The sequence below is a fragment of the Schistocerca nitens genome, chromosome 4 (genome assembly GCF_023898315.1).
Source record: "Schistocerca nitens isolate TAMUIC-IGC-003100 chromosome 4, iqSchNite1.1, whole genome shotgun sequence".
In the NCBI taxonomy this organism is placed as follows: Eukaryota; Metazoa; Arthropoda; class Insecta; order Orthoptera; family Acrididae; genus Schistocerca; species Schistocerca nitens.
The window spans coordinates 345,820,695-345,846,993 of record NC_064617.1 but is presented as its reverse complement, the minus strand read 5'-3'; the positions used below and the strand labels follow the sequence as shown (position 1 = coordinate 345,846,993).

The 26,299-nt window shown below is 43.3% G+C and overlaps 1 protein-coding gene across 4 annotated transcripts in view; it reads left to right on the top strand.

Annotated features, from left to right (window-relative positions):
• Positions 1–295: 295 nt before the first annotated feature.
• LOC126251859 (folliculin) overlaps positions 296–26,299 on the top strand; it is a 180,727-nt gene continuing 154,723 nt past the window's right edge. For 2 of the 4 annotated variants that reach the window (XM_049952539.1, XM_049952544.1), the window contains exons 1-2: positions 296–419; positions 14,807–14,923. The gene's annotated coding sequence lies outside the window, so the exon portion shown is untranslated. The remainder of the gene's footprint in view (positions 420–14,806; positions 14,924–26,299) is intronic. The other 2 variants (XM_049952540.1, XM_049952542.1) reach the window with 2 other exon arrangements.

Sequence of the window (26,299 nt, the reverse complement as noted above, 5' to 3'; positions counted from 1 at the left end):
TCTTTGGTGGTCAAAATTCTCAGAGAAACTCAAGGAAATATGAACTGTAATAATGAATAATAAAAATCCGGTAATAGACCCCTGTTATATATATTTTAACGAAGGTCGACGCATCTATGTAATGAAGAAGCACGTAAATATCTTATTGATACGGCCTTTCCAGTTGAAAATAAACAATGTTATTTACTGACATTCTAACAGACTCACTTTATGGTGGTCAAATTTGAAAGTGGAAATACCAATTAAAATAATTTTACGATTACAAGAAAAGTGAACAATCTTCATAGTAAGTGCAAAGTAATAATCGTACTTTGTCAACAGAGAGAACGTAAACAAAATATTGTGCGTGTGTGTTGTCATCGAATATTGGAGAGGACTGCGTTATTTCATTTTGGTTTCACATTTATCTTATAGTGACAGTAAGTCTTTATCTTACTCATATGTGATATGAATGTGTATGTGACATAGATTATGCTGCTTACCAGTACGGCTATTTGCAACACATCTGTCATCGCAGTAAATCGTGCCTGCGGCTGTAGCAATACACAGATTCAAATCGTATTTTATTGGCATTTCAGCAAGTACATTGATAATAACAAAAAAATCATTGCTTCCTATGGATATAATTGATGGAGATGACAGCACACTGTTGTTTATTCGTTGCAGTATACTTTCTCTCGTGGCACAACTCTTTCAGCTGTTCATCAATGATTTCTGAGGTAGCGTCTGTGCTCTATCTCAAGTTTACTTGATTACACAGTAGTTAATTTCATGTTCCATGAATCATTTTGCATGGTAAATCATAATGATGTGGAACGAGTCGTTTTACATTGACATCGAAAATTAATTTTTAAATATTGCCACATGCTGAACATTTGTAAGATATGTGAGCTTTATTTATTTTAAATATACAGACTTGAGTTTGTTACTACTACTACTACCCATCACCTTTTATAATTTGCATTAACAGAAATTCTTCTATAGAAAAGGAGTAGTTGTCAAGGAGAACCTTTTTCAGCGTATTTTCATTCACTTTTCTGCCTTTCAGACGTTTTATATCTTTGGTAAATGATCAAAAATTTTTGATGTAGCATTGTGCACCCCTTTTCATTCTAAAGATACCCTTAATGTGGAGTGATGAATGTTATTTTTCCTTATGGTATTGTACCGAGCGAGGTGGCGCAGTGGTAGCACACTGGACTCGCATTCGGGAGGACGACGGTTCAATCCTGTCTCCAGCCATCCTGATTTAGGTTTTCCGTGATTTCCCTAAATCGTTTCAGGCAAATGCCGGGATGGTTCCTTTGAAAGGGCACGGCCGATTTCCTTCTCAATCCTTCCCTAACCCGAGCTTGCGCTCCGTCTCTAATGACCTCGTAGTCGATGGGACGTTAAACACTAACCACCACCACCTTATGGTATTGTAATTATGTGGTATTGTAATTATGAACTTCATTGTTCCTTTTGAACTGTCATGGATTATTTACAGTAAACTTCATGAGGGAATAAATATACTGTGAAGCACTAGTTAGAAAGCCTAACTCCTTAAAAAGATGTCTACAAGGTGATCGTGGGTGAGCACCACTTATTATTCTTACAGCATGGTTTTGAGCAGTGAAGACTTCCTTCCTCAAAGATGACTTACATCTACATGAATTCTGTACAAATCACACGTTAAGTGAGTGGCAAAGGGTTCATCAAACCACCTTCACAATAACTCTCGGGTTATTCCACTCTCGAACAGCATGCAGAAAAAATAAACACCTGTATCTTTCTGTGTGAACTCTTGATTTCCATTATTTTAGTATGGTGATCATTTCTCCCTGTGTAGGTTGGTTTCAACAAAATATTTTCTCCTTCGGAGTAGAAAGTTGGTGATTGAAGTTTCGTGGAAAGATCTTGGGTCATTGAGAGATGCCTTTGTTTTAATGATGTCCACCCCAAATTCTATATCTTATCTGCGACACCCTCTCTCCTATTTATCGATAATGCAAAACATGCTGTCTTTCTTTCAACTTTCTCAATGTACTCCATTAAATCTATACGTACTACAACATAGGACAGACAAGCGTAGTGCAGGCAGTACCTTTAGTAGACTTGTTGGATCTGCTAAGTGTTCTGTCAATGGTTATCCACCCCCCACCCCCAACATTTCTGTGTGTTCTTTCCAGTTTAATTTATTTGTAATTGTAATTCCTAGGTACTTAGTTGAATTTACTACCTTGAGGTTTGATTGATTTATCATGTGTTTGAAGTTTAATGGATCCCTCTTAACACTCATGTTAAAGACCTCACATTGTTCATTATTTAGGCTCAGTTGCCAATTTTTTCTTCTTATAGACATCTTTTCTAAATCATTTTGTGGTTTGTTTTGACCTTCTGATGACTTTACTAAGTGATAAAAGACAGTGTCACCTGCAACCAAACAGACTGCTGCTCAGCTTAGCGAGGTGGCGCAGTGGCTAACACACTGGACTCGCATTCGGGAGGACGATGGTTCAATCCCGCATTTGGCCATCCTCATTTAGGTTTTCCGTGATTTCACTAAATCACTCCAGGCAAATGCTGGGATGGTTCCTTTGAAAGGGCATGGCCCTTCCCCCAACTTTCCCTAATCCGATGACCTCGCTGTTTTGTCTCCTTCCCCAAACAACCCAACCCAACTGCTGCTCAGATTGTCTTCTAAACATCTATACAGATAAGGAACAGCAGAGGGCCTGTAATTCTACCTTGGGGAATGCCAGGAATCACTTCTGTTTTGCTTGATGCGTTTCCATCAACTGTTTCTGAACTATGACCTCTCTGACAGGAAATCACAAATTCATTTGCATAACTGAGATGATATTCCATAAGCACTCAATTTTTGATAACATGCTGCTTGTAAGATAGAGAGTCGAAAGCCTTCTGGAAATCTAAAAACACAGAATCAATTTGAAATCCCTTTCAATAGCACTCAACACTTCATGTGAGTAAAGAACTAGTTGTGTTTCTCAAGAATGATGTTTTCTAAATCTGTGTTGACTGTGTGTCTTGAGATCATTCTCTTTGAGGTAATTCATAATGTTTGAACACAATAAAAATATTAAATGATGACTAACTGAACTGAAACCCTCAGCTGCCGACAGGTGTTGTTGATATACCTCGATGTGGACAGCTGAAAATGTGTGCCCCGATCGGGACTCGAACCCAGGATCTCCTGCTTACATGGCAGACGCTCTATCCATCTGAGCCACCGAGGACACAGATGAATAGCGCGACTGCAGGGGCTTATCCCTTGCATGCTTCCCGTGAGACTCACATTCCCAACTGTCCACAATTCTACATATGTAAAGTACCTTATAGACATTTGCCCATCCACTCATTAATCGCGCACGCTTTGGCAATTCCCGTAAGAGTTTGGACAACCTATGCGCATTCGCACAGACAAAGGTCAATGGCTGGGTAGCCTTTAACTATATATGCGAAGACAGCAACTGTTCTTGAAAGAACAGATACTGTTGATGACCGTGCAGCTTTTCCCTGGAATAAATGATGACTAACTGAACTGAAGCCCTCAGCTGCCGACAGGTGTTGTTGATATACCTCGATGTGGACAGGTGAAAATGTGTGCCCTGACTGGGACTCGAACCCGGGATCCCCTGCTTACATGGCAGACGCTCTATCCATCTTTTTCAGTTGTAGTTCTCATCAATTTGGGCACCTAAATATTTTGAAGTTTACACCCTATTTATTATTTCCTCTCCGTCTGTTATACTTGTCTTTGACTTCCAGGCTTCCCAGTTTTTACTATGTTTATTCTGTTTGTTGTGTAACAAACATTACAATAAAATGTACATGGGCCCTGTTCCTGTAGCATGAGTTCCATCTTCCATGATGTACCATTGTATATGATATTGCATAGTGCTTTTATGTTTACCTGCATGTACCTATTTAAAGCAGTATTCCGATTTTAACCTTCAGCACTCAATGAAGCATTTGATGCTTTTTACTAAAAGCCATGAGCAGACACCTTTTTCTTTCATTTCCTTCATTATTTCGTCAGTTTTTTTTCCCCTCTGTGTATTAGTACTATATTATATGTACAGTGATAGTGTAACGGTATTAAGAATTTTCAAACCACCAATTTACTCCTAATATCAGTGCTCAAGCGTTTAATATAAAAATAACTACTTCCATAGCCCTAGGTCGTATCAAAGGCTCCATGAAATTGTTAAATTGTGGGTAAGTGTGCGTATCTCAAGAGGGTTTGTACTTAGTGAAGTGTACAGTATTTATTATGGTATGACGAATGGGTATCGAGTCAAGTACAGCCTCTTGTGTTCTATGTATGGATCTAAAGTACAGCGAGAGAGATTGAATTTAACAGAGAAGACTGATCTTACCTTATGACACTAAAAATTGATAAAATTGGCTGTTCTGTTATTATTACAGAAAAAGATATTTAGCTGAGTTTATGTAATTTCATAGCGTTTCATTCCACCTAAATGAGTCTGGTAAGATCTCTCACTTAATTTTCGTCATGATGGTAAACTGATCAGGGCCATAGCCTGAGATATATGTTAGATTGGAATATGCCTATATGGATATATCTATGTATGTCTTGATGATAGACAGATCTGGCCTTGTAACATCAACCAAAACGACCTTCCTGTGCTGGTACTGCCAACGGCTGAAAGCAAGGGGGAACTACAGCCATAATTTTTCCCAATGGGATGAAGCTTTATTAATATATGGTTAAATAATGATAGTGTACTCTTGGGCAAAATATTCCAGAGGTAAAATAGCCCCGCCCCCCCCCCCCCCCATTTGGATCTGTGGGCAGGGACTACTCAGGAGGACATCATTATCAGGAGAAACAAAACTGGAGTTCTAAGGATCAGAGCATGGAATGTCAGATCCCTTAATCGGGCAGGTAGGTTAGAAAATTTAAAAAGAGAAATAGGTAGGTTGAAGTTAGATATAGTGAGAATTAGTGAAGTTTGGTGGCAGGAGGAACAAGATTCCTGGTCAGGTGAATCTAGGGTTATAAATACAAAATCAAATAAGGGTGATTCAGGAGTAGGTTTAATAACGAATAAAACAATGGGAGCACAGATATGCTACTACGAACAGCATAGTGAACGCATTATTGTAGCCAAGATATACATAAAGCCCACACCTACCACAGCAGTACAAGTTTATATGCCAACTAGCTCTGCAGATGATGAAGAGATTGAAGAAATGTATGATGCAATAAAAAAAATTGTTCAGATAGTTAATGGCAACGAAAATTTAATAGTCATGGGGGACTGGAATTCGATTATAGGAAAAGGAAGAGAAGGAGAAGTACTAGGTAAGAAATGAAAGGGGAAGCTGCCTGGTAGAATTTTGCACAGAGCATAACTTAATCATAGCTAATACTTGGTTTAAGAATCATGAAAGAAGGTTGTTTACATAGAAGAGTCCTGGAGACATTGGTACACTTCAGATAGATTATATAATGGTAAGGCAGAGATTTACGAACCAGGTTTTAAATTGTAAGACATTTCCAGGGACAGATGTGGACTCTGACCACAATTTATTGGTTATGAACTGTAGATTAAAACTCAAGAAACTGCTAAAAGGTGAGAATTTAAGGAGATGGGACCTGGATAAATTGGAGGAACCAGATGTTGTGGAGAGTTTCGGAGGGAGCATTAGAGAACGATTAACAAGAACAGGGAAACGAAATACAGTAGAAGAAGAAAGGATAGCTTTGAGATGAAATTGTGATGGCAGTAGAGGATCAAGTAGGTAATAAGGCGAGGGATAGTAGAAATCCTTGGGTGACAGAAGAGATATTGAACTAACTGATAAAACGAGAAAATATAAAAATGCAGTAAATGAAGTTGGTGGAAAGGAATACAAATGTCTCAAAAATGAGATAGACAGGAAGTGCAAAATGGCTAAGCAGAGATGGTCAGAGGACAAATGTAAGGATATAGAAGCACATATCACTAGGGTTAAGATAGATACTGCCTACAGGAAAATTAAAGAGACCTTTGGAGAAAAGAGAACAACCTGTATGAATATTAAGAACTCAGATGAAAAACCCATCCTAAGCAAAGAAGGGAAAGCAGAAAGGTTGAAGGAGTATATAGAGGGTCTGTACAAGGGTGATGTACTTGAGGGCAATATTATGGGAATGGAAGAGGACTTAGATGAAGATGAAATGGGAGATATGATACTGTGTGAAGAATGTGACAGAGCACTGAAAGACCTAAGTCAAAACAAGGCCCTGGGAGTAGACAACATTCCATTAGAACTGTTGATAGCCTTGGGAGAGCCTGCCATGACAAAACTCTTCCAAATGATGAGCAAGATGTATGAGACAGGCAAAATACTCTCAGACTTCAAGAAGAATGTAATAATTCCAATCCCAAAGAAAGCAGGTGTCAATAAGTGCGAAAATAACTGAACTATCAGTTTAATAAGTCACGGTTGCTAAATACTAACACGAATTCTTTACAGACGAATGGAGCAACTGGTAGGAGCCAAACTTGGTGAAGATCAGTTTGGATTCCATACAAATGTTGGAACATGCAAGGCAATACTGACCCTACGACTTATCTTAGAAGATAGCTTAAGTAAAGTCAAACCTATGTGTCTAGCATTTGTAGATTTAGAGAAAGCTTTTGGCAATGTTGACTAGAATACACTCTTTCAAATTCTAAAGGTGGCAAGGGTAAAATGCAGGGAGCAAAAGGCTATTTACAGTTTGTACAGAAACCAGATGGCAGTTCTAAGAGTCGAGGGACATGAAAGGGAAGCAGTGGTTGAGAAGGGAGTGAGACAGGGTTGTAGCCTATCCCCCATGTTACTCAATCTGTATATTGAACAAGCAGTAAAGGAAACAAAAGAAAAATTTTGAGTAAGAATTAAAATCCATAGAGAAGAAACAAAAACCTTGAGGTTTGCCAGTGACATTGTAATTCTGTCGGAGATATCAAAACACCGGGAAGAGCAGCTGAACAGAATGGACAGTGTCTTGAAAGGAGGATATAAGATGAACATCAACAAAAGCAAAATTAGGATAATGGAATGTAGTCAAATTAAATCAGGTGATGATGAGGGTATTAGATTAGGAAATATGACACTTAAAGTAGTAAATGTGGTTTGCCATGTGGGGAGCAAGATAACTGATGATGGTTGAAGTAGAGAGGATATAAAATGTAGACTGGCTGTAGCAAGGAATGGCCGGCCGCGGTGGTCTAGCGGTTCTGGCGCTGCAGTCCGGAGCCGCGGGACTGCTACAGTCGCGGGTTCGAATCCCGCCTCGGGCATGGGTGTGTGTGATGTCCTTAGGTTAGTTAGGTTTAAGTAGTTCTAAGTTCTAGGGGACTTATGACCTAAGCTGTTGAGTCCCATAGTGCTCAGAGCCATTCATTGTAGCAAGGAATGCGTTTCTGAAGAAGAGAAATTTGTTAACATCGAGTTTAGATGTAAGTGTCAGGAAGATTTTTTCTGAAAGTATTTGTATGGAGTATAGCCAAATATGGAAGTGAAACATAGACGATAAACAGTTTAGACAAGAAGAGAATAGAAGCTTTCAAAATGTGGTGCTGCAGAAGAATGCTGAAGATTAAATTGGTAGATAACATAAGTAATGAGGAGGTACCGAATAGAATTGGGTAGATGAGAGTTTGTGGCACAACTTGAATTGAAGAAGCGATCTGTTGACAGGACACACTCTGAATCACCAAAATGTCACCAATTTAGTACTGGAGGGAAGTGTGGAGGGTAAAAATCGTAGAGGGAGACTAAGAGATGAATACACTTAGCAGATTCAGAAGGATGTAGGTTGTATTAGTTATTCAGAGAGGAAGAGGCTTGCACAGGATAGAGTAGCATGGAGAGCTGCATCAAACCAGTCTCTGGACTAAAGACCATAACACCACAGATATATACATGTCACATTAGCGAGTTATGGATGGTAATGCTATTAGATTCATGTAATTTAAAGGAAATTTTATTTTCTCTGAAGCAGTAGTATGAACAGCTTTCTCTTTTACCAACAGTTTGATTACATTCCATGCTGTTTAGCAGGTGGTACACTATAACTATAAATGAGATTCTTAGGAATCAAATGGTATTTTAAGAAGTTGGGAAGATTCATGTCACCAATTGTATAAAGTACTGATAACATCAATCTTACGAAGATTACTTTGTTATACTGGCTGTAACTAAATTCCCATTACATGCTTCGAGTACTTGTAATGGGGACTAAGATAGTTCAGTTAGGCGTAAGACCTCATGTTGAGAAATGTACCATTTTTCTGCTACATGCAAAATACCACACCATAACACATATTGCTCTCTGATTCCTGCTGCTCATTGTCTAAGTTACAAGTATGGCTTGATGTGACAGCTGATGACGTCAACACACATATATTACCTCCATACCATGTTCCGGTATACACGATCACGAGTCCCTGGTCCACCAGCATCCACCATAGCCATAACCCGCACCTATAGGCCTTCCTCAGATGCCACAGCGTCCTCTAAAATCAAGCATTCCATGTGACTCCACAGGTAGTAGTCTTGTGGATTCATTTCAGGAGAATGTTCAAGGCAAACAAATGCACCACCACAACCTACCTACTGTTGCCCAAATAACTGGTCCAGATGATCTCAGACCATATGTGAAAAATGAGGTGGTGCACGATTGTGTTGGAACCAAGTGTTTTGACGCACGTGCAGTGGCACACATTCCAAGAGACCGTAAGGGATCGCATGTACACAACCCCTGTGAGATGTAGTGGCATTATGATGGCCCAGTCACAAGTTCATGCGGGAACTCTGCCCAAATGTTCAGACTGTATTGCTCCTGTACAGAATGCAGGTTTTCATTAGCCCAAACATGACTTGTGGGAATTGAGAAAACATTCCTTGATGAATCCTGTTTCATCTGTTAAGGGTTCTGCCGTGGGAAGCTGAGCTCATTCACACAGTGGTGCAAGAACCACCTGCAGAAGTACGCTTTTGGTGCAAAGTCCTGTAGCTGCATTGCCTGTACCTTCGGTAGGGGTGGGGTGGAGGGGGGGAGGGTGGTATGGGTCAGTGCTGCTCATGCAGAACACTCCAGACAGTTTGGTGATACATGTTCAATGGAGCACCACAGTCAGCCCTACTGGCGATTAATGTACCCATCTCCAAGGCCCACTGGCATACCATAGCAAAGAGGGACTGTGAAGTTGCCTGGCAGTGTGGAAAACGCTCTGCATACAACTGATGAACAACACTGCTATTACATCGAGGTTCACCGTACAGTAACATTGTGTCGGCATATTCTGCAAAAGTCTAGCTCACCAGGGTCAACAGCAACACACTGATAATGAAACATACATACAGCTTGCATCCTGTACTGTAGTAAATGGTTACTGCAGTACAACGGTACAGTACTAACAAAGACCACAAGCAGGTACAACCCTCTCTGGGAAAGTCACAATCTCAACTGCATGCCATGTGAACAAACCTGTAATAGGCATGGGACATCAGATAATTGGTGATTGATGTACCTAATATCTTAGTCAGTGGTTCCAAAAATGTGCAGACTGCCAGGTGTGTTGTGGTATTTTGAGTGTGGTGGCAAAATGGTACAATTCTGGATCTGTGTTCCTATGCTAAACTTTTAAGTCATGGGTGCCACTACAACTCCTCAGTGCCTGTAAAGGGAAGTAGAGTATACTTTTATTTGAGAATGTGCCTGTCTGAGTTTTGAGTCAAGTGGTGGTGGTGTCTCATCTAATCCAGTAGATGACCTGACAGCTGTTGTTATCTCGCCAATCCGTGGAAATTAACTAATAGTGACCTGAAAATCATGCATACTCAAATACAGTGGGTTACATATTTAAAACTACATTTACGGAAATTGGAAGGGATTACAGAAAGTTGTGATTCCACCCATCTGCCTTGACCCATGACACCATCAAGATGGCAGACACCCCTATTTCAAGTACATACAATATGACGACCATGACACCACTCATTACACCCGTGAACAAGCTTGAATAACATATAAAATATTTATCCTATATTTATAAAATGAAACAATGGCACAACAGCAAGAAGTAGAGGTTTAGAGGTGGTGACAAATTACTTGTACACTTTAGTATCCCCACCAGCAGACGGCATAATGAAGGCAAACAGGCTGGTATGGGTAGCACAGCAGAATAGTATGGAAACCTGCCATGGACAGTACACGTGACACATAGTATGGACTGACCCACTGACAGAGGTGCTTAACTACGGGTGGTGATAGGCCGGGTGGGCCAGTGCTTGCTTACTTGTAGTTCAACCAATGCAGACCTCACAACATAGTGTATTGTGCCATGAGTTGTGCCGAGTGCTTAGCTATTAGCCATCTGTGCCAGCCACATGCTTAGTTTTTTGCTTGCTCATCTTTGCATGGTTTTGAACTCTCTGATTCCCAGAGGTTGACTCGCATGGTGAGTTAATTTCTGTCTGACGGAGTTCTGTTCACCAGCTATTTTGGAGCTACCATCAGCGTCTGAAGCATCCATAACTACCATATAGTGAAGAGGGATTGTCACGCCTATGCAGATACTAAAGTGGCAAAGAAGTATGTTCTTATGCGTGTGATGCCCCAGTCTTGTCTCTCCCATTTTTCTTAGTGTCTACTTGGACCGCCATGGACATGGCACTTCTGCAATGCTAGCAGGAACAGTTGCACCCACAGAAGGAGCAGTAACAGCTGCACCAACAACAGCTGCAAGAGGAGCAGATGCAGGCACTGATAATCCAGAATACTTCATTCCGTTGCTTCGCCAATGGGGGCCTGCCGCCCGCTGTTCCATTTTCTGCACAGCCCTCTCCATCCATTGACACAGTTTACTGGTTTTGATAGGTTGTCAGAAAGGTAGGAAATTATCTGTGCTGGTTCTTGTTGCACTGCCAGGCAGGGCATACCGTCGACCCAGTTGTTGAAAATTTGAAACCCTCTACTGAGCCTGAGAAAAATCCCTGTAGTGGAGCCTGAGAAAAATCCCTTTAGTGGCCTTTCTTGGTTGCTTATGCAGTGGTTCAAATGGTTCAAATGGCTCTGAGCACTATGGGACTCAACTGCTGAGGTCATTAGTCCCGTAGAACTTAGAACTAGTTAAACCTAACTAACCTAAGGACATCACAAACATCCATGCCCGAGGCAGGATTCGAACCTGCGACCGTAGCGGTCTTGCGGTTCCAGACTGCAGTGCCTTTAACCGCACGGCCACTTCGGCCGGCACTTATGCAGTGTTTTGGACATCAAGCCAATGTGCTGGTGGCACAGTATCAGTTTAACTAGCACCACAAGCACCCTGGGATGTCATGTGTGACCTGAATCATTGATTTTCAGACTCTCATAGAAGTGTCATTTTGACTGTCCGTAATGTGCTGCCTCTTGTGCAGATTACTAATTTAGGACATGATTGTTAAATTAGCTGCAGATCATGAGGTTCAGACTAGGGTGTTGAAATTGTGCATTGCTTCTTTAGTCAGTGTTGCCCAAATTGCAGAATCGCATGAGCTTACGGCGGCAAGGGACATCTTTTCTGATAACTGCTTGTGGCTCAATTGAGTGTGCTTGGTAAACAGACCCTGGTGCCCCACGAGATACCCCAGGTGACCTCGCCACCTGTCTAGTCACCACATGTTGCCCCATTGATGTTGCCAGTGCAGTGGCATTGCGGCACTGCCCATCCTCGTCCGTACTAAGCTCGGCAGCATCACGCCATTTGCAGCATCAGAATTCTCACCAGTAGCATGTTTTTGGCGCTTGGCATCATTCTCCTTGTGCTCATTGGGTGAACCAGTGATTCTGTATCGTTTGTTGCATATTGGCCATGACTGCCTGCACATGGAGGCCATGTGTGAGGTATGTCAATGGGTAGGTAATTTAGCACCTGTTTGTGACTGTCAGTGGGCTGTGAGTGAGTCATCAGACACCCCAGTGTTTTTACTGAACTTTGGGCTGCTTCTGATGCCCTGCATGTGTCATCACAGTGTGTTTTGCTGATATTTGTAGTGGATGGGCAGCCAGTCGAATTTCAGGTAGACAAATGAGCAACAGTCAGCCTAACTAATTCATGGGATGCCATAGTTGCAATGGCTGCTCTGTCAGTTTGTGTCTTATAGTAACAACCCATACTCTGTAGTGCCAATTCTCCATCTCTGTGTATTAGAAGAATGTATAATATGTGTAATGGCCACTTGCCTTAAGTGGTCACTTCACTATTGGTTCAAAATGTCTTTTGGCTTCCATATTGTTGACAAAGAGCATTTGGTATTTCAGTCAGTTCCTTTTCATGGTTTAGACTCCTTACTGTGGTCCTACAGTGCCTGAGAATACCTTGGGCTGACCAGAAAATTCTGAAGTGCATTTCTCTTAAGGTGTCGGCAATACTCAAATTTTGTTGTCCCCACTCCACTCCCTTTGCCATGTGTAACAAGGCAAAGGCTGAATTGCAAGGCTGGCAGGATCAGGGCCTTGTTTCTCTTATTTTGGTGGTGATTCAGAAGCCCAATGGAGCCATGCATGTTTGTGCTAGTTTTAAACCAACGGTCCAGGCATAGTGTGTCACAGACTCATATCCCATTCTGCAACAGGCAGAGTTGTTGGCAACTCGGAGCAGGTGGGGGGGGGGGGGGGGGTGGCAATGTTTTTCCCACATTGACTAGTGCGATGATTACCTCCAGTTGCTGTTGGCTTTGGTTTCTCATACTTTCCGGGTCGTGAATACCCTCTTTGGCCTTTATTAGTTTAACCACTTACCTTTCGGAATCTCATCTTCACCAGGCATTTACCAAAACTATTTGGAGCAGTTGTTTCAGGACATTCTATGTTGCATCATTTACCATGACGACATCTGGGTCAAGGGCTGTACTTAGGAGGAGCATTTACGAAATCTTCAGTCAGTTTTCTAACACCTCCTGGAGAATGGTCTTCATTGCAAGCTGGATAAGTGCAGTTTTTTCTCCCTAGAGGTCCAATTTTTGGATCATATGCTAAGTAAAGGTGGTCTTGTGCTCACAGATGATCACATCAAGGGCATTTTCAGTCTAACAGTGCATAAGAACCTGAAGGAGCTCCAATCATTTTTGGAAGATTTTGTATTATGCTCTGTTCACCCCAGAGGCAACACATATCTGCCAGCCTCTTAACGTGATTCACCTGGAGGGCGTTAAGTTTGTCTGGTGTGTGGAATGTCAGTGGCCTTTTCAGTCTCTCAGGCAGTGTTTGTGCTCTGCTCCCTGTGTGGTTTCCTTTACACCAGATAAACCTTTAACCCTGTCCTCTGATGTGTCCCAATATAGCATAGGTGCAGTCCTGCCCCATAGGAACCCAGGCGGCACCGAACAGCCCATTGCTTACCAACCAAAGACACTTTCTACTGTGCTGCATAATCATTCACAGGTGGGAAAGGAGGTGCTAGCTATTATTTTTAGGGTTAAAAAAGTTTAATTTCTACATATGGGGTGAGGTTCCTTCTCATTGCCAACAACAAGCCATTGGTTTCCTTATTTGGCCCTCATTCCAAGCTGGCAGATAGGACTGCCTACCAATTGCGACAGTGGGCCCTCTTTCTCAGCAACTATTGTTGTGATATTTGTTACCACTTCACCACACAGCATGCCACTCCCGATGTGCTATTGCAGTTACTGATGGGGCCCAGTTGGCAAGAGGCTCATGTATTCATGTTGAATGATGCCTTGCAGCAAACCCAGTCAGACTTTCCATTGACTGCACATGAAATTGTGACCTTGGCAGTCCAGTTGGGTAGGTCGAAGCACATCTCTTTGTCTGTGGACCAGGTGTGCCGTATGTTTTCCATCCTACGTGAGTGGCTCAACATTGTCCAAGGGGTAATCATGCTTGCCACAGAGGAGCTATGCTGTCATGTAGTTGTTTTCCTGGCTTTGCGTCCACGCATACTCTAGTTGTGGCATGCATCACTCGGTGTGTTATGACTTGTGTGAAGGCATTGGCATGGCGTCATGTCTACTGGTCTGGCGGTTGATTGTGACTAGAACCAGGCTGCACTACATTGCCAGTTCTCTCCTTGAATGGTCCTGGAATCCCCATGGGACATGGTGCACATCAGTTTTGCCACGCTCTTTTTGGATAGCTTGTGGTTATTGGTGTTCAGTGAATTGTCCAATTTCCCACACATAGCCAACCTGTTTTCCATATTGTTGACAGCCGTGGTTCACACATTGTTGGTTATTTTTTCCATTGAGCGATCCCCAGGACCCTGGTATTTGACAACTGTTAGGCATTTGTGTTTGTGCGAGTTTGAGGACCGTACATTCACAATGGTATCTACCATCTGAATACTGCTTCTTTTCACCCAGTTTGTAACTTAGAAGTGGAACACTTCATGCGTACATGAAAGGCCCAAATGAAAAAGTCCGTTTCTGCCACTTCCCATGAAGATAGATTATCGAGCTTTCTAGCTACATACTAGGTAGGTGATGTTGGTGCAGTCCAGCAGGGTGTTTGCACGAGTGTCAGTCAGGGGGCTTTTGGATTTGCTGCACCTGAGTTGTATGCTATGGACCACCGTGTTTCACTCATGGGTCTGCTGTATGTGCCAGGTCCTTCGAATGGTGGCAGGGGTGACTGCTTCATGTCGTGGTGGACCACAAAGATTGGCAGTTGTTTGTGGTGGATGTTGTTAGGAAGAGCTGACCTGCCATGCAAATGAGCTGCGCCCATGCTCTGTTGGGCCATCACCACTGCAGTCTGATGGTTTGCTGGGCTGCATGTTGGTTCATGACATTGTTCCAGGTGAGGGCTCCCACTTGCAGCAGTGTGGGTAGCGCAGCACTGCGGGTGCAGGTGACATGAAAAGTGGGCAGGTCTGCAGTGGAGGTGTTTATCTGAGGGCATTCGTAGGCTGGGGAGGTGAGTGCTTACTCATAGTTCAACCAATATGAACCTCACTTAGCATATTGTGCTGTGTGTTCTGCCAAGTGCTTAGCCGTTAGCCGTCTGCACCAGCCATATGCTGAGTTCTTCCCTTGTACCTCAAATATCATTTGACCTACATGGCACCTAATATGAAACCCACAACACCAAATTGTCGAATGTATTATCCAAACATTCGCTTACCCAATCTGCCTAAATGAAGTCCCCATAACAGTGAACAAAAACTATTTCCCATAACTAATATCAAAAACATAACCTAACCTACGATACAGTAAAAAAAAAAAAAAAAAAAAACGAGAAAAACCCCAAAGTTGATGAAAACTTGCAGTAGAACCAATTTCAGTACACACAAATGACTGCAAATGTAAACACATGTACCATACATATTGCAATAAAAAGCAACAAGCAATGACCTGCTCTTAAATTTCTCTCTCATGTCCAATAATGATGGGGAAAAAAATTTAAATTTTCAATCATAAGAACCACACAACGCTTATAATGCCAGATACAAACACAAATCCATCATGAACAATACACAGGATTGAAGTAACTCACTAGTGAACAGGAACAAACTCTTCTGATGAAAACCTCAGATACCTGACAAACAACTTTGAGACATAAACAATCAACACAACAGAGCAGCAGCAAATACTACAACATGCCATCTACAAACATGACCCAACTCAAAATCACAATGCCACCACACACCACAAACACAGTTACATTGTGGGTTGAAGCAGACCGGTGGAATTGCAACTTTCATTTGACCTAACTGGAAAATAAAGAAATAGGCCTAACACTGGAATAAGGGACACTGAGTGTAAGTTGTGTAAAATGTGTTTGGATGTTCATCAAGCTATAACACAGAACTAAGATTTTGCTGGTAAGAAGATTGTACCACATTGAAAACAATTACAAACAAAGTTAGTAGACACCTCTGCTGACACATTTCACTAACCTCAGTCTTTTTTTAAAAAAAAAAAATGAGAAAATGGGCAGGAATATTGACTCATTTATCTGACCAGAACTTGTTAACTGCCTCTCAGTTTGGCATTTGTAAAGGATACTCTTGAGAGAAAGCAATAAAAATCTCACAAATGAAGTCATGACAGCACAGTACAAGAAACATTTCCTGCTGTTACATTTTGTGACGTAGCCAGTTTATTTCATTGTGCAGATCACCAAATGATACTTGGCAAAATAAAGTAACATGGCATCCTTCTTGCATAATTGGAGTCTTATCCTTATAACAGAAACCAGAAAGTTACATGGACAGATTCTGTCACAGGAATGAATCCAACATCAGTATGAGGGAATATGACATGTAAGATCCCCCATGGACCAGTACTGCTTCTACTCTCATTCTTAACCTCTGTAAATGATCTTGCAGTGACTATAAGGGATGTTTCAGAAACTGTAACATTTGTTGATGACACAAGAATACTAATCAAGTGTCCAAACACAACATAGCTAGATGCAGCTCAGATGATAACTGAACAGGCCTACAACTGTTCCACAGCATGTAGTTAAGTCTTAATCTTACGGAGACATATATATTACATGATTTCAAACAACCAAAAACCACTCCTAGTACCAGAAGTAGACATTAATCATCATATACTGAATGAAACATTTTATGTAAAATGATATTAATATCCTGCTGAATAATTAAATTAAAATAGAATGAGATTTTCACTCTGCAGCGGAGTATGCGCTGATATGAAACTTCCTGGCAGATTAAAACTGTGCGCCCGACCGAGACTCGAACTCAGGACCTTTGCCTTTCGCGGGCAAGTGCTCTACCATCTGAGCTACCGAAGCACGACTCACGCCCGGTCCTCACAGCTTTACTTCTGCCAGTATCTCATCTCCTACCTTCCAAACTTTACTGAAGCTCTCCTGCGAACCTTTGGTGCATGTTGCGCCAAAATTCACTTCCGGTTGGGCTGATAAGGCGCGCTGGCGCTGTGCGAGCACGTGGCGACCGGAAGCATCTGGAAAAGCTTCAAGGCCACCATAATCTGCTTGGTTGCCCCATACAACAGCAAGTGTAAGCCATGTACTACCTCCAAACACAGCCTGAACATCACAAGTGAAGTTCAGATGGAGTCCACGAAAAACATTTGGACCTCCAATCAATTGCTGTTTATTAAACTGCCCAGCCAAGTCAATATCAATCGCCTTCAAACTGCGATACACAGGTACGCTGCGCCGCCAGCGACGTTGCCATGCACGTCGCAAAGGCATTGCTGTGGCACGTTAACACAAGTGGTTACACGCTAGGTGGGTGGCCTTGAGCGGGACTTAGCCGCTGGACGAGGCTGCCGGGCAACACGGGCCCTAGTATTACTAGGCCCGTGTTGCACTAAAATTCACTTCCGGTCGGGCTCATAAGGCGCGCTGGCGCTGTGCTGTGTTGTATGGGGCCGACTTTTTAATAAAAACATGGAGGGAGATAAGGAAAGGAGATAAGGAAAGGACAGAAATCAATTTATTGTCTATAATAAATCATACAGTCACAGTCAGGTTCGCAGGAGAGCTTCTGTATAGTTTGGAAGGTAGGAGATGAGATACTGGCAGAAGTAAAGCTGTGAGGTCCGGGCGTGAGTCAATCTTCGGTAGCTCAGATGGTAGAGCACTTGCCCGCGAAAGGCAAAGGTCCCGAGTTCGAGTCTCGGTCAGGCACACAGTTTTAACCTGCCAGGAAGTTTCATATCAGCGCACACTCCGCTGCAGAGTGAAAATCTCATTCCGGAAACATCCCCCAGGCTGTGGCTAAGCCATGTCTCCGCAGTATCCTTTCTTTCAGGAGTGCTAGTTCTGCAAGGTTCGCAGGAGAGCTTCAGTAAAGTTTGGAAGGTAGGAGATGAGATACTGGCAGAAGTAAAGCTGTGAGGACCGGGCGTGAGTCAATCTTCGGTAGCTCAGATGGTAGAGCACTTGCCCGCGAAAGCCAAAGGTCCCGAGTTCAAGTCTCGGTCGGGCACACAGTTTTAATCTGCCAGGAATTTTCATATCAGCACACACTCCGCTGCAGAGTGAAAATCTCATTCTGGAAACATCCCCCAGGCTGTGGCTAAGCCATGTCTCCGCAGTATCCTTTCTTTCAGGAGTGCTGGTTCTGCAAGGTTCGCAGGAGAGCTTCTGTAAAGTTTGGAAGGTTGTTGTTGTTGTTGTTGTGGTCTTCAGTCCTGAGACTGGTTTGATGCAGCTCTCCATGCTACTCTATCCTGTGCAAGCTTCTTCATCTCCCAGTACCTACTGCAACCTACATCCTTCTGAATCTGCTTAGTGTATTGATCTCTTGGTCTCCCTCTACAATTTTTACCCTCCACGCTGCCCTCCAATGCTAAATTTGTGATCTCTTGATGCCTCAAAACATGTCCTACCAACCGATCCCTTCTTCTAGTCAAGTTGTGCCACAAACTTCTCTTCTCACCAATCCTATTCAATACCTCCTCATTAGTTACGTGATCTACCCACCTTATCTTCAGCATTCTTCTGTAGCACCACATTTCGAAAGCTTCTATTCTCTTCTTGTCCAAACTGGTTATCGTCCATGTTTCACTTCCATACATGGCTACACTCGATACAAATACTTTCAGAAACGACTTCCTGACACTTAAATCTATACTCGATGTTAACAAATTTCTCTTCTTCAGAAACGATTTCCTTGCCATTGCCAGTCTACATTTTACATCCTCTCTACTTCGACCATCATCAGTTATTTTGCTCCCCAAATGCCAAAAGTCCTTTACTACTTTAAGTGTCTCATTTCCTAATCTAATCCCCTCAGCATCACCTGATTTAATTTGACTACATTCCATTATCCTCGTTTTGCTTTTGTTGATGTTCATCTTATATCCTCCTATCAAGACACTGTCCATTCCGTTCAACTGCTCTTCCAAGTCCTTTGCTGTCTCTGACAGAATTACAATGTCATCGGCGAACCTCAAAGTTTTTATTTCTTCTCCATGGATTTTAATACCGACTCCGAATTTTTCTTTTGTTTCCTTTACTGCTTGCTCAATATACAGATTGAATAACATCAGGGAGAGGCTACAACCCTGTCTCACTCCTTTCCCAACCACTGCTTCCCTTTCATGCCCCTCGACTCTTATAACTGCCATCTGGTTTCTGTACAAATTGTAAATAGCCTTTCGCTCCCTGTATTTTACCCCTGCCACCTTCAGAATTTGAAAGAGAGTATTCCAGTTAACGTTGTCAAAAGCTTTCTCTAAGTCTACAAATGCTACAAACGTAGGTTTGCCTTTTCTTAATCTTTCTTCTAAGATAAGTCGTAAGGTTAGTATTGCCTCACGTGTTCCAACATATCTACGGAATCCAAACTGATCTTCCCCGAGGTCCACTTCTACCAGTTTTTCCATTCGTCTGTAAAGAATTCGCGTTAGTATTTTGCAGCTGTGACTTATTAAACTGATAGTTCGGTAATTTTCACATCTGTCAACACCTACTTTCTTTGGGATTGGAATTATTATATTCTTCTGGAAGTCTGTGGGTATTTCGCCTGTCTCATACATCTTGCTCACCAGATGGTAGAGTTTTGTCATGACGGGCTCTCCCAAGGCCATCAGTAGTTCTAATGGAATGTTGTCTACTCCCAGGGCCTTGTTTCGACTCAGGTCTTTCAGTGCTCTGTCAAACTCTTCACGCAGTATCTTATCTCCCATTTCATCTTCATCTACATCCTCTTCCATTTCCATAATATTGTCCTCAAGTACATCGCCCTTGTATAAACCCTCTATATACTCCTTCCACCTTTCTGCCTTCCCTTCTTTGCTTAGAACTGGGTTGCCATCTGAGCTCTTGATATTCATACAAGTAGTTCTCTTCTCTCCAAAGGTCTCTTTAATTTTCCTGTACGCAGTATCTATCTTACCCCTAGTGAGACAAGCCTCTACATCCTTACATTTTTCCTCTAGCCATCCCTGCTTAGCCATTTTGCACTTTCCGTCGATCTCATTTTTGAGACGTTTGTATTCCCTTTTGCCTGCTTCATTTACTGCATTTTTATATTTTCTCCTTTCATCAATTAAATTCAATATTTCTTCTGTTACCCAAGGAAGGTAGGAGATGAGATACTGGCAGAAGTAAAGCTGTGAGGACCGGGCGTGAGTCGTGCTTCGGTAGCTCAGATGGTAGAACAATTGCCGGCGAAAGGCAAAGGTCCCAAGTTCGAGTCTCGGTCGGGCACACAGTTTTAATCTGCCAGGAAGTTTCAAATTAAAATAGAGTCAACATGTAGATAAACTACCTAGAAGCTCTTATAATTAATTTTCCCCAAGACATTTAAGTCTCATCTTTATCTACAATAATGATGGAAGCTGAAGAAATGAATTAAAATTTGTGCCACAGTCTAGTAAGCAAGGAGATCCGGGTTCAAGTCCCTGCAGTGGCACAAATTTTAATTCATTTCTTCAGCTTCCATCGTTATCAAGAAGCACATCAGCATCTTTTGTTCTTAGAAGCATCTATGTTGATCCAAAGACAAGAGTACTGGTATTAGCTTATTTCGTGTATTTTCACCTCCTGTTGTCTTATAAAATGACCTTCCGGAGCAGCCCACTTTGTAATGATTTTGGAATTCTTAATCTCATACCCTAGCACATTAATTCCTTTATGTTTTTTTGTTGTTGACATTGAAAGATAGTTTCAGACAAACTGTAATTCATACAAACATAATACAAGACTTTCCCTCACTGTATATACTCATGGCAGAATTAAGTATTCTGGTGCAAAGGTCTTCAGCTGCATTGTACTTAACATAGTGAAAGCAAGAAATCTGGAGTCTCAACCAACTCAAAAGCACACTGAAATTATATTTCATTAACCACTGTTTCAATGAGCTATCTAAATAACTGTTTCAAATGATTGAAAAGCTCTGTTAAGTGCATGGCAAGCATATGTTGTACATTGATGTCTGTTGTTATAGTTCTAGATAACGATTTTTTCTAGGAAATGTACTAAAATAAATATTAAGTTGAAATTGCATATATTTAATACAGTTGCAGAAGCAGCAGGTTTTTTGTTATAACGTCAAGTTGAACCCATATATTTCAAAACGACACAACACATATAAGTCACTGAGAAAGTTGACAAAGCAAGACATGTGGACAAGGTAACATTCGAATGAACACTGAGTCCAAGTCTAGCAGCCGCTGCCTGGCTGGCTGCTTAGGTGGCGGGGCTGCTGCATGGCTGGCGACAGCGCCGCATGTAGAGGACGCGCGTAATTGCGCGGCGGCACTTTGAATGGTCAGCTAGTCACAACACTTTTCCCCCCATTTGAAATTTTTGCACTGGTCTTGATGGAGGTGGCCTGGAGGTTGCTAACGTCCATAGGCATTATTTGACTGGCCGTAAAGTCTCGAGGAGGAGGCTTCCTGTACGGACGGAAGTGTCCCTGATGATAACGGGTCAAGATTACAGGAGCCGTAGGGGTCGAATCTGCTGGGGCCCTGTGCACCAATCTGCCCGTTGTGGCAAGACCAGTTGATATAACAGGAGACATGGGCGATGTGTCGTCGTCCGTAGGAGAAGGAGGCGAGTAGATTGGCTCCGACAGATGATGGTCATCCGGTTCCTGCATGGGCACGTCTCCTGGTGGTGTCCGTTCTTGTACTGGCACCGAGATGACGGTGAGAGGACTGCGTTGTGAGTAATGAGAGATGCCAAGATCCCGAGCGTCAGGTAGAGCCGAAGGCGGTGTAGCGGCATTCGGAAAAGGTGTTGCGGGCACACAAGGCCGAAGCTGGTCCAAATGACGCACTGCAACACCCGTGTCCGTCTGGATGTCATACAGGTATCGGCGGCCACTGTGTTGTAAGATGCGGCCCGGACTCCATTTTGGCCGCCTGCCATATCCCCGTACCCAGACGAGGTCGTTGGCGGTGAACCGGCCAAGCGAAGGCACCCATGGCTGTGAGGGGGAAGGCCGCAGAAGATGAAGTAGCATGTGGGGCTGTCGGCCATGTAAGAGCTCAGCTGGGCTGTGGTCGCCCATGGGGGTGAAACGGTAAGAAGCCAGAAACTGGAGAAGCGCATCATCATTAGCAGCAGAAGAAGTCAGAAGTTTCCGCATCTGAGCCTTAAATGTGCGGACCAGTCGTTCAACCTCACCGTTTGATTGTGGATGGAACGGAGGGGCCATGACATGCATAACGCCGTGCCGAGCATAAAAATCCGCAAATTTGGAAGAGGCAAATTGCGGACCATTATCAGTAACAAGAATAGAGGGAAGGTCTTCCAAAGAAAAAATGCGGGCGAGAGCACTTGTGGTTGCCGCAGTGGTAGGTGACGTGCAGCGTACAATGAACGGAAAGTTAGAGTAGGCGTCAATTACGAGGAGCCAATAAGTACCTAAAAAAGGTCCTGCGAAGTCAGCATGAATGCGCTCCCAGGGTGTCTCAGGTGAAGGCCACGGTGACAAAGATGACTTCGGTGCGGCGGCCTGTGATGCACAAGGGCCGCAGGCAGCGACCATGTGTGCTATTTCAGAGTTGATGCCAGGCCAGTACACATGGCGGCGTGGCAGAGATTTTGTGCGAGACACACCCCACTGCCCTTGGTGAAGGAGGCGCAAGACTGAAGCACGCAAAGACGCATGTACCACAACACGCGGCGAAGCATTGTCGGTGGAAAGGAGAATAACACCATCCCTAGTTGTGAGGCAGTAGTGCAAAGCATAGTAGTTCCGCAACGGGTCAGAAGTCTTAGCGGATGTACGATCTGGCCAACCCTTCTGAATACAGTGTAAAACCCGGCAGAGGGTAGGAACAAAACCCGTAGCAGCCGCCAGCCGGTCCCCGGTGATGCGGAATCCGTCCACAACCCGCTGCTCGGCAACATCCAGATGGAAACACAAAAGTTCGTCCCTATCGAATGCCAGATCAGGACCCATGGGAAGGTGAGACAGTGCATCAGCATTCACATGTTGAGCCGTCGGCTGGAAATGAATCTCATAATTGAAACGAGACAAGTAAAGAGCCCAACGCTGGAGGCGGTCTGCAGCCTTGTCAGGAAGTGACGATGATGGATGAAACAAGGAAACATGTGGTTTGTGATCCGTAACAAGATGAAATTTGGATCCATAGAGAAAAACACCAACCTTATGAAGAGCATAAATAATGGCCAAAACTTCTTTTTCAATTTGAGAATACTTTTGTTGGGCATCCATGAGCGTTTTGGAGGCATAAGCAATGGCTTGTTCAGAGCCGTCCAAAAAACGGTGCACAAGGACTGCACCGACCCTGTATTGAGAGGCGTCCGTGGCAAGAACAAGATGTTGGCCAGGTCGATAAGTAGCCAGGCACTGGGCCTGTTTCAGCATAGTCTTCAATTTCTGGAAAGCCGCATCACATGACGAAGACCAGTGAAAAGGCACGTTTTTATGCAACAGGCGATGCAATGGCTGAGCCACCGACGCAGCAGATGGTAAAAACTTGTGATAGTATTCTATTTTCCCCAAGAAGGCCTGCAGTTCCTTAACAGATGTAGGGCAAGGAAGGGCATTGATCGCAGCGACAGTTTGCTGAAGTGGACGAATACCATCCCAAGAGAGTTGAAACCCCAAGTACGTGATAGATGCCTGAAAAAATTGTGATTTCTGAAGATTACACTTAAGACCAGCAGTCTGTAAGACGTGAAAAAGTGAGCGGAGGTTCTGAAGTTGTTCTTCAGTGGTGGAGCCAGTGACAACAATGTTGTCCATGTAATTTATACACCCAGGGACAGGGAGCAATAATTGTTCCAAGAATTGCTGAAAGAGAGCAGGGCTGCTGGCAACCCCGAATGGCAGTAGTTGGTATTGATAGAAGCCGAAAGGCATGTTGAGGACGGGAAACTGCCGGGAAGCAGTGTCGAGAGGAAGTTGATGATAAGCTTGTGACAGGTCAATTTTAGAAAAATACTGGCCTCCCGCAAGTTTAGTGAACAATTCTTCAGATCGGGGCATGGGGTAAGTGTCGATGAGGCATTGAGCATTTACAGTGGCTTTGAAATCGCCACAGAGACGAATATCACCATTTGGCTTAGCAACAACGACAGTAGAGGACCACTCACTGGAAGTGACAGGAAGCAAGACCCCTGAAGTAGTGAGACGATCCAACTCCCATTTTACCCGATCACGAAGGGCCACACGAATGAGCCGAGCCCAAAAAAAACTTAGGCCGAGCAGTGGGTTTGAGCGTGATATGAGCTTCAAAGTCGTTTGCACGGCCTAACCCAGGAGAAAAAAGGGACGAAAATGTCGTCGACAAGGAATCCAGTTGAGCATAAGGAATAGCGTCAGAGACAATATTGACAGAGTCATCTATGGAAAACCCAAAAATGCGAAAGGCATCAAAACCAAAAAGATTTTCTGCGTTGCTCTGTTCGACCACAAATATGGGAATAGTGCGAACGACAGATTTGTAAGATACCTCAGCATTAAATTGTCCCAAGAGATAAATCTTCTGTTTATTGTACGTCTGTAATTGCTGAGTGACAGGTGATAGGAGTGGAGAACCCAACTGAAGATATGTCTGAGAATTAATTATAGTGGCAGCAGAACCGGTATCCACCTGCATGCGAACATCCCGACCAAGGATTTGGACAGTGAGGAATAACTTCCCTGAAAGGGAAGAAGTGCAATTGACAGACAACACAGAAGCAGAATCAGCATCACGGTCCTGAACATCATGTATGCGGTCGGATTTGCAAACGGCAGACACATGCCCCTTCTTTTTGCAATTGGGACACACGGCCCAACGTTGGGGACAGTTCTTCCGTGAATGTTTCGTAAAACACCATGAAGGAAGTTGCCGGGGGTTTTGCTGCATTTTCTTAGAGGGGGGTTTACGGTTAGGCTGAGGCTGCGCGTGGGAGCGTACTGCGGCCATGTCGGCCGGGGGGGGAGCGCACCGCACGCGTCGTCAACAGTGCACAGAGGTTGTATTTCCCTGACGTTACCCCTCGCCTCTATTTGTGCCCCAGCGGCACGAGAAATTTCAAAAGACTGCGCGATGGATAGGACTTCATCTAGAGTCGGATTTGCCAACTGAAGGGCACGTTGCCGAACTTCTTTGTCGGGTGCCGACCGGATAAAAGCATCCCCTACCATGGAATCGGCGTAGGATTCTTTGTGAACTTCAGTAACAAATTGACACTTTCTACTGAGGCCGTGTAGTTCAGCAGCCCAAGTGCGATAAGATTCATTTGGTTGTTTTTGACAGCGATAAAAGGCAACACGAGAGGCTACCACATGCGTATGCTTTTGAAAATATACAGACAGAAGTGAGCACATTTCAGCAAAGGACAAAGACACAGGATGTTTCAAAGGAGCCAATTGTGACAACAACCGTTACAGTTGAGGTGAAATCCATGAAAGGAACAGAGACTTACATGTTTGTTCATCCGTGACATGAAATGGCAAGAAGTGCTGTCGAAGTCGTTTTTCGTAATCAGACCAGTCTTCCGCTGTCTCGTCGTAAGGAGGAAAAGGAGGTATAGACTACGACGAGACATGCCCCGCATTTGATGCCGTGACGAAATTGCGAATCGCCGATGGTAGAAGCGTTTGCTGTTCAATGAGACCTCACAATAGCTGCTCGACAGTAGCCACGGAAACCTGTGGGTCAACGATGGAAAGGAAAAGTCCACTACCTCATCGCCAATTGTTATAACGTCAAGTTGAACACATATATTTCAAAACGACACAACACATATAAGTCACTGAGCAAGTTGACAAAGGGAGACATGTGGACAAGGTAACATTCGAATGAACACTGAGTCCAAGTCTAGCGGCTGCTGCCTGGCTGGCCGCTTAGGTTGCGCGGCTGCTGGTTGGCTGGTAGACAGCGCCGCATGTAGAGGACCCATGTAATTGCGCGGCGGCACTTTGAATGGTCGGGTAGTCACAACATTTTTAAAAAGTTTTTTTGAAGCTAAATACATATACTAGAGAACTAACATCCCCTCCGAAGTTTTCACTTAAAAGCAAATGTCCATGACCTGTTATCCTTAGTTCTCATCTGGCAGAAGATGCAAACTATGTTTAGAACCCACACAGCATACATCTTCTGTTCCAAAATTGATCACAGAAAACAGTTTATTTCACTGAGACCCCTCAGTTGCTGCTGGGGCAGCCCTGGGATGTACAAATGGGGGTACATTGTTTGCATGTCCATCGCTTGTCATTTCTCTAAAAGATGCCATTATTTTTTCATACACTCTTACTAACTGATTGGCTTCCTCTCCTTCTGCACTTACTTTAATCCAATGTTGAATGATGGAGATTTTCCAACAGGACACAAGTATCACTCTGGATTAGGTTCACTTACAGTTTTGGGTAGA